The following is a 12,315-nucleotide window of genomic DNA, read 5'->3' as shown; positions in this document are numbered from 1 at the left end:
AAGTGTAATAGGGTGTCGTATCTTCGATTAAGTTCATAAGTGTTGCTAATTCTTTGTGGATGATTTTAGCGGCGTTGTCGTGTCTAGCTTTGTAGTCAGTTTGTGCTAGGATACTGCAGGAAGAGATTATGTGCTGGATCGTTTCAGGTTTTACTTTGCAGAGGCGACAGCAGTCGTTTCTTATATTCGTATCTTTGATGATGTATTTTCTGTAATTTTTGGTATTGATTACTTGGTCTTGAATAGCAAACACAAATCCTTCTGTTTCGGCATACAAACTTGATTTTTTTAACCAAATCAATGACATCTTCTTATTGACATGAGTTTCTTCTAAGTCTTTGTAGAATTTTCCATGTAGTGTTTTTGTTTTAGCCCACTTATTATTTTGTCTATTGTGTGGGGGGTGGGGATTTCTTCGGTGTTCGACAGACTTAAGGGTGTGTGGTTTAAATCTGCTCTTGTGATGGTGCGAAACATTTCATTTCTTTCCGCTCGTTTCAAGAAATACTTCTTCAAATCTGATATTTGTCTCTGATATAAGTTTTCTAAGTTCTGGAAACCCCTTTCTCCATTCTGTCTTGGTAATGAGAATCTTTCAATCGACGATTTTGGATGATGCCTTCTATACTGTGTGAAGATTTTCCTTGTTGCGATGTTTAAATTTTCAAGATCAGTTTTTGACCATTTAATGACTCCAAAAGAATATGTTAGCAGTGGAACGCAGAATGTATTTACTGCTTTCATTAAATTTTTTCCATTTAACTGTGTCTTCAATATTAATTTTAACCTCGCTAGGTATTGATCTTTCAACTGTGTTTTCGTTTTGGTATGATTGATGTGGGAGGATTGATAGAAACCCAGATATTTGCATGTATCGTTTCTTTCTTGGGCTTCGATGATTTCCTTATTCTGGGTTATATGTGGTACTTGGTGTTGGACGCCTTTTCTGATTGCTTGGGTCTTACATTTCTCAATACCAAAAGACATACCAATATCACCGGAAAATTGTTCAGTCAGATTTAATAGGTTTGTTAACTGACTTTGAGTACTTGCATATATTTTTATGTCATCCATATACAGCAAGTGACTTATTCTGTTTTCTCTTTGTTTGTTAATTCTTATATTAAACCCATAATTGCAGCTGTTCAGGATATCGGAGAGGGGATTTATTGCTAAGCAGAACCATAATGGGCTAAGAGAATCGCCTTGAAAATACAGAAACTTGGAATTGACGTACATGGTTAGTTCGACATTTTCTGATCTGATGTTTCGTCCTATGTCTTTCATTGGTGATATTATAATTCATTCAGCTACAAATAATCTCGGATGTTCTGTTACCCACACGGTCGCTCCGCAAGCGGCGTCCTGTTTCTCCAAGGATAAGGCAAATACTTTGTCCCCTTGTTCCATGACTATGTATTTGGTTGGTGCTGATGAGTTTCTTTGATAGACAAGGTGGACTTCTCCATTGAATAGTATGGCTACGGTGCTGCACTTTGTTGGTTCTATAGGATTCTATACTGACTCTCCGATAAATTGTGTCGATCCCGGTTATTCCTCCTCTGAGTGTGATTTCATTCTGTTCTAGTTTTAACGTGGCTAGATAATCTTGCAATCTTGCACTGTTATCTTTATGGTGGCTACGACTACTACGTTGTCCCATGAGATTCCGTTTTCCGAATAGGTTGTTCCTCGGCAAGTTCCGTCAGTTGATATTCCTCCCGCTAGTGTTACGTAGATGCTGATAGTGCTGTTTGGTCGGATACGTGAAATGATTTGTCCGTAGAATCCTCTATATTCCTGATACTGGTGAATCAATTTGCAACCGTCTCTACTCGCGGTGTGGACATAGGTTTAAAGGCCTCGGCTTATTATACTGCTGAGATTATGCATGCCACAGTATGTTATGAAACGTGACGAGACATGTATGCACATGTAATGATTTAAAATTGTCTGGGTAATGTAACATATCTATATTCTGGGTCTGGGCATTCGGCTACGTCATTTAGCGATATTCGTGATGTTTGTTGACGGGTTCTGACAATTGTAAGCGGTTAGGGATGCGGCTTGTCTGATTAGGCCAATCCATGTTAAGATGGTGATATACTCATCTGTAATCAATATGTGGTCTTAGTACTTGACTCCTGGTTCATCTATGCTATGTTATAGTGGCCGTCAAATTTTACCGAATGCTGCCTGGGGCGCGGTCGTGTTGCCACTTATTGAAGTGATTAGGATGGTTGTAATTTTTATCACTCTCCACTGTTTGGGTACAGCATAATTCTTATTTGAGTAGTAACTGAATGGTACGCGGCATTCAGACCAAATTTATGGCATCTATAAGCTGTGGTTAGGGGTTTATTGAGCGCTTGAGGCGCTCAGCTTATTGTGACGGCCACTTTACTAACTTTATCTACATATAATAAATAACGGTTCACATTTTCTATGTGTTTATCTATCTTAAACGGTATATGTATAATAAGTGTATTCCGGTTATATTCGTTTACGTAGTACCCAAGGGTGCTCTGGGGCTTGCTTCTTGTATGGTAAGGGTGCGGTTGTCCGTTTCCTTCTTCTTCATCGTCGTTTCGTCGTCTGATGGTTCTTCTATTTCGGCTTCTTCCTCTGCTTGATCTGCTTCTTCTTCTTCTTCTTCTTCTTCGCTGCTAGTTTCTTCTTCGAAAGTAAATAATTGTTGTAATCCGTCTATATCTTCTAGAATTCTCTTCGCTATCTTTCGCTCTCCTTCATCTTCGTCACTGCTTATTTCGCTCTCTCTCGTTGGTTTTCTCGTTGGGAATACGAGTTCTTCTTCTGATTTCAATGGTTCTCGACGGTTTCATTCAACTTTCATGCACTAATAATTCCTTTGTTTTTCCGATTTCTTTGATTAAGGGGATACTTCCCAAATTCTTCTCATTGTAAAATCTCCGTATTGCATATTCATTTGTCTACACGCCTTGCGTTAGGGATGTTTTATACGAAGTAGAGCTGAATAGGGAACCAACAAAATACTCAAGCTAGAGTCGCATAAAATAGTCAAATACTTGGTCTATTTCTATTGTATCGGACTGGTGGTTTTGTAGTCGTTTGTAGTAAGTAAATATGCAGCACAGCTCCTAAAAATTGGTCGTACCTAATTTATTTCGGCAGAACTTCCTTCGCTGAAACAAATCCCAGTTCTTTGAACAAGTGTAAAATTTGAAAAGTGCGAACGATAGAAAATATATTTAACTAGAAAATTAACTCTTATTAATTACATGGTTAACTTCGAGTATTGTGTTTATACTTCGAAAGAATTCGATTTGGATTGTGACATTACTGTAATTTTCGAGTATTTTTGTATTTTTGTGTCGCATGGATATGATATCCTTTCTTTTAGAGGATTATTATTATTTTCATTGATGAAAAATAATTTTAGGATTTTGGAATTGCTTAATATAAATAATGTATTCTTAGGTTTTACATATTTATTTAAAATAGAAAGAGTCAATAAAGTTACATTAATAACACAATATTTTATGCTCAACTGCGTTTTAACAATTATAATACAACAGCTTCTTTAAAATAACTATAATATAAATAACATAATACAACAACAAACAACACCATAAGGCAGTCGTACATAACTGCATAATTTTATAGAAATATATATGTATTGTATATATGAAACATAAGACATATTTAATTATTCTATAAATATGTACATATTTTTGCACTACTTAGTGCCAACTATTGAGGTAATTTAGTAATACCTATAGGGCAAAAAATGTTGAAAATAAAAATTGTTAAGTTTAGAGCTCATATTACTTTCAAAGAATTCGTCGTCTCGTTGAATCTTTTCGAAAAGAAATCCTTTCGGCGTCCATACAACAAACTAGCAAAAATCGCGCTTAGTTATGTGTAGCTGTCCCTGTACCTGATAAAAATAATTATGGTTTTGTTTTAAGTGCATATTTTCATTTTGGAAAATAGCGTATGTATTTTTTTTTTTGTTAAAATAGCTTCCTGAGGCGTTAGTGTTCTACAGCTGTAAGGGCATTTAATTTCAACAAGGCCGTTAGAACCAATAAGACCGTCTGGACTCGCTCCAAGGTAATTTGCTTGTTCATCGATATAAAATCCAGACGGTTTTACAGATTGCTTCAAGTACTCAGAAAACTCTGTGAATGCTATGGGTTCGTGTTCAATTCCGTAAGAAGTGCTTTCTGAGGAAAAACTTTGAAGGAAGTTTTTTATTGTTTTATGTGGATTTGTTGTAGGCTTCAGTTTACAAATTTTGCCGAACATAGAAGCGGTAATCCTTTTTCGTCTTTCTCTAAATCATAATGCGGATTGTCTTTGTTTTTTTGTATTTTCTGCAATTTCTAATATTTTTTCCTTAGTTTTCTTCAATGATCTAAGAAACACGTTTGTTCTTCTTGTCAGTTCTTCAGCATCTAAAATTTCTTCCACGTCCCCATAGTCTTCGTCTGCCTCAGCAACAACTTGCTTCTTATTGGATTTCTTTGTTTTTTCAAATAGCTGTCTCTTGCAGTTTAATTTCTTTTTTCTTTCAATAAACTTTTCAGTGATTGCTTTGTGCAAAACCGATTGAAATGCAACCCCTGTATTGTAGCAAATACTAGCCGCTTGACACCTCATTTTATACCCTCCTCTCTTTGAAAAATCTACTCTCTTTCCTCTAATAAACTTAGCAACGACGCAAACTTTTACTACTGTATATAAGTCTGTTAGCAAAAGACATGATATCATTGTACAACCCACGTTGTTTTAAAGTCGGAACTTGATTAAATTCATTTGGTTTATCACCTTTGCAAAAGTAATTATCACATTTCTTATGTTCACCAAAAACATGAGAAACACTGTTTTCTATGTCTGTTTTCAAATTATTCACTTGGTCTTGAAATGAAACATCTTGAGATCTTCTATATTTGACCGCGCAATTCACTGCTGTTCTAAGTCGTTGTATGGACTTTTTCAGAAATTGTCGAAGAAAAGGTGCGATGGGAAGTCCTTTGGAACTAAATTTTTTTATTACTAGATTTTTTAAGTTAGTGCAATAGTTGCTTAACAAGTGATTCCACCACATACGGACTCTCTGCTTGAAGTCTCTTCAGAACACTACTGTCGCCATCACCAACAAAATACGCATATTTTAGTCCGTGAATAGATATGCTTTGCTTAAATTCCTCTAAAATAATGTCGCTTTCCATCCCAGTAGATGTTCCGTCCCAGTTTTTAAAACATACATACATGCTCCATTCCTTTTTCTTTGGCCATCTCTGCTTCTTTTTTCCCAGCTTCAATCATGAATTTCCAAAACTCTTCTTCAATAATTTCTTGCAAATTATCTTCTACATCTTTATATCTTTTATAAGATATTTTTGGGATGTTCATGGCACTGACAAATTCATTTAATTGTGAAAATCCGTAACCGATGCTTTTTGCACCCAATACCGCAGCTCCATTTGTATTTAATTTTCCATCAGTTTTATCTGAATAAACTTTATCCTCAACTTTACATAAGTCGCATATCAATACAAATTCAGAAATAAACCCTCTTCTTACTTCCTTTAAAATGCGAACAGTGTTTCCAGAAGAGCCCGAAGAACAAGAAAATAATCCATGGTGAGGAAATGACAAAATCTGCTCGATAAATGTTTGTACTTTAACGATTCTTCGCCCGCCCATCGAATCGCTGATTACCTTTTCCTTTTCGCAAGGCGTACTTTCTTAGAGCAGTATAAAGAGTGCTGACTATTGTTTGAATATTTCCAATCTTCTTGTTCTATAATGCTTGCAGAAGTGCTGGGTTGATCAGTTGTACTAAAAGATGCGGCTGTGTGTTCTTCAATTATTAGGCTACTATTTGAAGCAGCATTTTGTTCACCATTTGTTAGTGTGTCGGGATTTGTGGACCATAACGTACGCATTGCTATTCTGAAAATAAACCAATATTAATATTGTAGAGTTATACTTTTAACCGTACAGTTCAGTGGATAACAATGTGACACAAGTAATTGTTTTTTGACTCAATACTTTTATTTCACCTAACTTGTATGCACTTAAAGTACGAATAAAAAACTTCTCTTACCTTCGCTTTGCCAACAGTCTTTTATTTTTTCGAAGACGGGTAAGTCTCAATTGTTTATTCTTACATCCTTCCATTTTGTTGAGGTAGAGATAAACGGGATGAACGTGATAAATAAAAAAACTACTATACATCACGATTTACTACCACTGTTCGCAAGTTTTTTGATTTAGAAAATAAACACTTGTGTTATAATATTTTATCTTGTGAAACGATCCCTAAGATAAATAACAAAAAAATTACTTAGTCCCAAATTTATACGAGTTTGTTTTTCCTCCACCAAGATTCATCCCCAACCACTTTCTAATTTGCCTATCAAAAATTAGCATTCTGTTGTCACGTAGCCTTCAAATCCAATCGGCATCAATATATCCACCTGCGAGAGAATTTCCAGGAAAAGACTGTTTTCACGCATCTGTTTTTAAATTTCTCATATTCGGGCACCCAAAATTTCTCACGAATCTTAGACTCGTCATGCATCACCATGTAATGATCAATAACAACTTTATAGAAATGGGTTCGGTTTTTTTTTACGACCCAGCGATTCACACCATATCCCATTTCCACAAGAAACCTAGTAAGTATTTGACTTATCGTGATTTACGATTTGGTGCAGCGCAGCGTGTGGCAAAGACAAGAACAGTTGAAACAAAACATTCGAGAGTTGATTTATGGTGTAATGTAAGGGTATTTTCTAGCTGGAATTTTGGGCACAACTATTAAAAACAACTTTCAGTACTTATCTAGAATGGTTCATATAGGAATGATAGAGCCCGCTGGATCATTTATGAAAAAACTCACACAGTCGCCACAAAAAAATAGTACAAAGCTATGATTTTGTTAGGGATTTAGGATTTTTTTACACAGAACTGGTTGCTTAGTTTTGGCGCAAAATGTGTTCGAAAACAGCTGAAATTGTACCAAATTTCTACCGGAAAGTATCCCCTTAAGTAATTAACTGGTACTGTTTGCGCAATGTCGCGGTACGGACCGCTCCATTTCGGATATAATTTTGATGCTAATGTCTTCCCTTTTACTGCTGGTGTGAAAAGATACACCTTGTCTCCTTGTTGGTAATGTTGGTATTTGGTTTTCTTGTTGCGTTTGTCACACCTCAATTGATTGTTTCTCTCCAGGTTGCATCCGGCTGTTTGTAAGGCATGTTGCATCCTTGCCATTAGTAATGTTTATCGAAATTGTATCTGACTCTGGTTGGGTTGAGTAAGATGTGGACCGAGAGTTCCATATCTCGTCCATGCATTAGGAAAAATGGTGTTTCTTTTGTACTTTCATGAACTCTGTTCCGATAAGCCATTACGACGAAGGGAATCATTTCGTCTCATTCTATGGTGCATGCGCTCGATGACTCCATTCGTTGAAGGTCTATATGGACTTGCTTAGATTTTCTCGATTCCTAAAATTCGACACATTTCTTGAAAGAGTTCCGATAAGAACTGGGTTCCACAGTCTGTAGGTAACATTCGTGGTGTTCCATGTCGTAAGACTATGTTAGTTACAAAAGCTTTGGCAATAGTTTTGGCATGCATATCGGGTAATGGAATGCACTCGGGATATCTGGTAAGATAATCCATGCATGTTAAGATATATCGGTTTCCTGTGCTCCTTAGGTGGAGTGGTCCGTCTATAACTAGGGATACTAAGCCCCAAATTCCACATGGTACTGGCATTTTCTGCATGTCTGCTGATGATTTTGGTTGGTGTTTCACAAATTACAGGAGTGACATCGTTGACACTATTTCTTTACATCGGTAGTCATTCCTTTCCAGAAGTTTTGCTGGATGAGTTGAGTCGTCTTTTTGGCTACCCCATGAGCTGTCCATGGAGTATCGTGTGTAAATGGATCATTCTGTATCTCAATGGTCTTGGGATCACTATGGGATCTTGTCTTTGCAGTTCTTCTCTAGGTCTATGGCATACTCCATCTTAATCGAGGTAGTATTTTCCGGTTTTAAGTCCTCTTTGCACATCGTGGTCGTTCTTCTGATAGTTCTTTATTTCATCCATGTTGTTGATGACAGGTTCGCAGTAAGGTAACTTGGTTGTAATTGTTTTCACTTCTGTTGCTCCTTCCCTGAGTACACCTGAAAAATCTAGTTCGTGAAAGAATCCACATGGTTTCGCTTTCCCCGTTGATATATTCAATTTCAAAGTCAAATTCCATGCACACTGCACATTTGGCTAGTCGTGAATTCGGGTCTTCGACTGAGAATAAATATTTTAAAGGTCTGTGATCTGTATAGATGGTGAATGGTTTCCCTAATAGATACGCTTTGAAGTGTTTTACCGCCCAAATTATCGCTAAGAGTTCTCTTTCGATCGTGCTGTAGCGTGTTCCAGCATATCTAAGTATCCTGCTAGCATACCTGATGGGATGTTCGATGGTGTATTTCTGAGCTAGTATAGCGCTAACTGCGATTCCTGATGCGTCTGTTACCAATATCTTGTAGTCTTGTGAAGTCTGGATATTTCAGAATTGGTGTATTCATTAATGCTGTTCTAAGTTGATCGAATGCAAGTTCTTGTTCCTCTTTCCATTGGAACTTGGCATCCTTCTTTGTTAGTGTGTCAGAGGTTTTGCTAGAGCTGCAAATTTTGGTACGAATTTTCTGTAGAATCCGTAGGAATGCTTTGATATCTTTAGCTGATTTAGGTCTGGGATAATGTTCTACAGCTTTTATTTTTGCTGGATCTGTTCTGCATCCTTCTGCTGAAATGATGTGCCTAGGTATTTGGCTTCTTTCAGTAGAAAATTACATTTAGTTGACTTAAATTTCAGATTAGACTCTCTTATTCTGATGAAGACGTTTCTCAATCGTTCTAAATGTTCTTGAATGTTGTTGCTGCTGAAGATTATGGCGTCATCGAGATATACTAGGCATTCAGTTCCTACTAGGCCGTTGAATACGTTGTACTTCAATCTTTGCCAGGTACGAAGTGCATTTCTTAAACCCATTAAATTCGTAATGACCATATGGAGTGCTAAAACCGGTTATCTCTCTATCTTCTGGTTATATTTCAATGGAAAATAGACTTACTCCTTGTAATTGATCTAGTGTGTCTTGTAGTATTGGTAGTGGAAAGAAATCTGGTTTCGTGATCTTATTCAGTTCCCGATAGTCAGTACATAATCGAAATTCTGGATCTTCTCCTGGATGTCTCTTCTTTTCGATCAATATAGCTGGTGCTGACCATGGAGACTGACTTTCTTGTATGATTCGTTGTCAATGAGGGTTTGTATTCTATTGTTAAGTATCTCCTTTCGATGGTATGGGAGTTTGTATGGTCTTCTGGAAATCGGTGGAACGAATATGATTCTTCAGCTCGAATCCTTCCTCTAATCCTAATAAAACCACATTTTCGTATGGGGTTGCCGTGACGATATCTTTTAAATCGAATGCGATTCCAGCTTCGTATGGGGTTGCCATGCCGATATTACTTAAATCGAATGTGTTAGTATCTTCGTACGGGGTTGCCGTAACGATATTTTTTAAATCGGAAGCGATTTCAGCTTCGTATGGGGTTACCATGATGGTATTGCTTATATCGAATATGATTCCAGCTTCGTATGGGGTTGCCATGACGGTATTGCTTATATCGAATATGATTCCAGCTTCGTATGGGGTTGCCACGCTGATATTGCTTAATTTGAATGAACCTTCCCAATTGAACTCTCCTAAATCTAACGGATTCACATTTGTGTATGGGGTTGCCATGGCGGTATCTCTTAATACTAATGTAGCGTCATCTTCGTATAGGGTTGCCATTACGGTATCTTCTATCTTTAACTTTAAATCTCCTCTTAATTCCCTCATTATTTGTAGTCTTTCATAGTCATTAATTCTTCTCCATTTATACGCGCTTTGCTGGGGTACGCTCTGTACGCAATTTCATCTGGTACTATGATGAAGTCATGTTCTACCTTGGTGATTTCATCTAGCTGCAACGAGAGGTGTATGAGCCCATCACATGATATATAATATTAGATCACTGACGTGCAGATCGTTGTAGAATTACATTAATCATTACATACGATAAATCTTTCTGAAAATACGGGCCGCGTTCACTCTAGCAAATGACAACAAATACTAACGTCTTTACGAAATATCCAAAATTCTCATCATCACCGAAAGTATTCTCTCGCTTCAATAAACTCCTAATTGGCAGAAAGGTTAAACGACGCTACACCCTATTGGCTCAAGAAATACCAGACACCCCACTTATAGTTTAATTTTTTTGTAAAAAACTTTTCAATACGCGTATAAATCCAAATTATTCTTAAAATAGAAACCTTGAGTATGTAGAAATTGTTTTGATTACCAGCAGGAAACAACGTGTCGTCATATGCACAAAAGATTCGTAACATAATTATCACAATAAGTTTCATCATAACAGCTGTTAACACCTAGAAATCTCACTTCAGTACGACACGTGCACATTTGCATTGCGATCCCTCACGGTCGTACCCAACAAAAGATTTTGTAAGCACCATACCTTTTCCCTTTTGCATAAAAATTGCACGTTACCAAAAAAAAAAAAAACAAACACAGGCAAATACTCAAAAAAAAAGTTTATTCTCCAAGAAAAAAAAAAAAAAAAACACACAACTAAGTAAAGCTAACGTTTATGGTTTATTTTGTTTCTTTTGCTGCCCGTCACCCGAGGAGGTCGATGGCCGGGACGCCTCTGAAACAAACAGAAAAATAATCAGTTCGCAAATTGATTAAGTAATCAATTAAGGTATATAACTGAGAATAAATCACGACAAACTTCAAAATTTTTCCAGACCATAATTATTTACATTGGCGTAGAAAACAGTTATCTATTAAAACTCCCACTTAAGTTGCAAAGGTTCCATCACACAAAAAAAAAATCTGTACGCTTTCCCGAGTAAAAAACGATGATTGTAAAAGAATCACGCTTACAGAACAATAAAAATAAAAACAAAATTTATTATCCAACAGCTCATAACTCTTATGTATAAAATTTTGTTAAAAATATTTTTTCCAAATTCTACTAATTAAAATGCTCATTTTGTATATTAAATCTCGCTATTAAAACAATAGTTTAATCGAAAGGATGAATAAAATGTTTATAGCAACACTTTATTCACACTGCTATTGGCAATACGAATAAAGTAAAAAAACTAAAAATTCGCACTACCACTGAAATTTTCGTTGCTTTGGATGTGTGGATATGATACACGTGAAAAAACGAATTTTATCCACTCAAAAACATTATCACACTCAGCTTCGCATCGTGTGCTAAACTGTTTTTTCGTTGGATAAAATTCACTTTTATTCACTTATACCATAAATAGCCATTATCCAACCCAAAAAATGTAAAAAAAAAAATGCTAAAAGTTTTAACCGCCCTTCAAAGTAAAAAGAATGACGTGCTTTAATGAAACTGCATAATTGAACCTGAATATAGCAAAAGAACTAACAACTACGAATTAAACAAATTAGTGTTAGAACCGAAACGTATTTAACAAAACCGTACTCACAAAAAGAAAATACTTACGAAGTGCCGCAGATCGCCTGCGACCGCCGCGAACGCGATGCCCTCGTGAAAAATGGAGCCGCAGCGTCTCACGGTAGAGCTCATTCAAGGGAGAAGGTGCCTTCGGCCTCTACATACTCTTCTTCTGAGGAGACCCCGAAGGAGAGCTCGATCTCGATCTCGATCTCGTCACACCCTATAATTAAAATACAAAACATCATTAATCATCAGCTAACAACCTTAGAGGACTGAGATGAAAATGACAAAAATTTATAAAGAGAAAATCATAAAAGTTTACAAACCCTAATCTCGCAGGAGCCGCAGCCGCTCCTCCTCGTATAAAAAGAAAATCCTTACGAGGTGACGAAAAGTGGAGCCGCCGCGCCTCGCGATATAGGTCCTGTATCCGCTCAGGAGAAAAGGTGCCCTGGGGCACCCCATCTTCATCTTTTGAGGAGGCCCCAAAAAAGAAATCGATTTCCACATCGTCGGATCCTATAATCATAATACAAAACATCATTAGTCGTCGGCTAACAACCTTAAAGAACTGGGGGTGGATTCTCGAACTCGTTCGAATAAGTTCCGCATACGCAAGTGGCCAACTTCCGAACGGTTTTGAATTTGGAGGCAACAGATTAAAACAGTCGTTCTTGGATTCAAACCGACACCGCGTGAGTTCTGCCAACCATTGCATTTCCTCT

At 36.9% G+C, this 12,315-nt stretch overlaps 1 protein-coding gene and 1 long non-coding RNA gene across 2 annotated transcripts in view; both read right to left on the bottom strand.

Moving 5' to 3' along the window:
• Positions 1-5,776, bottom strand: part of LOC135130502 (uncharacterized) — a 275,273-nt gene extending 269,497 nt beyond the window's left edge. Inside the window, exon 1 of the long non-coding RNA XR_010280798.1 lies at positions 5,762-5,776. This is a non-coding gene — a long non-coding RNA (uncharacterized LOC135130502). The remainder of the gene's footprint in view (positions 1-5,761) is intronic.
• A 4,891-nt stretch (positions 5,777-10,667) lies between these two features.
• The window catches only part of LOC135130348 (uncharacterized), a 55,336-nt gene continuing 53,688 nt past the window's right edge, over positions 10,668-12,315 (bottom strand). The window contains exons 4-6 of the mRNA XM_064057712.1: positions 11,917-12,109; positions 11,636-11,810; positions 10,668-10,798 (exon numbers count right to left, since the gene is read on the bottom strand). The gene's annotated coding sequence lies outside the window, so the exon portion shown is untranslated. The remainder of the gene's footprint in view (positions 10,799-11,635; positions 11,811-11,916; positions 12,110-12,315) is intronic.

The sequence above is a fragment of the Zophobas morio genome, unplaced genomic scaffold, assembly GCF_036711695.1.
Source record: "Zophobas morio isolate AGI-343-1 ecotype UQ-CSIRO unplaced genomic scaffold, CSIRO_AGI_Zmor_V1 ptg000017l, whole genome shotgun sequence".
NCBI lineage: Eukaryota > Metazoa > Arthropoda > Insecta > Coleoptera > Tenebrionidae > Zophobas > Zophobas morio.
The sequence above is the reverse complement of the archived record's forward strand: the minus strand, read 5'-3'. Positions and strand labels throughout refer to the sequence as shown.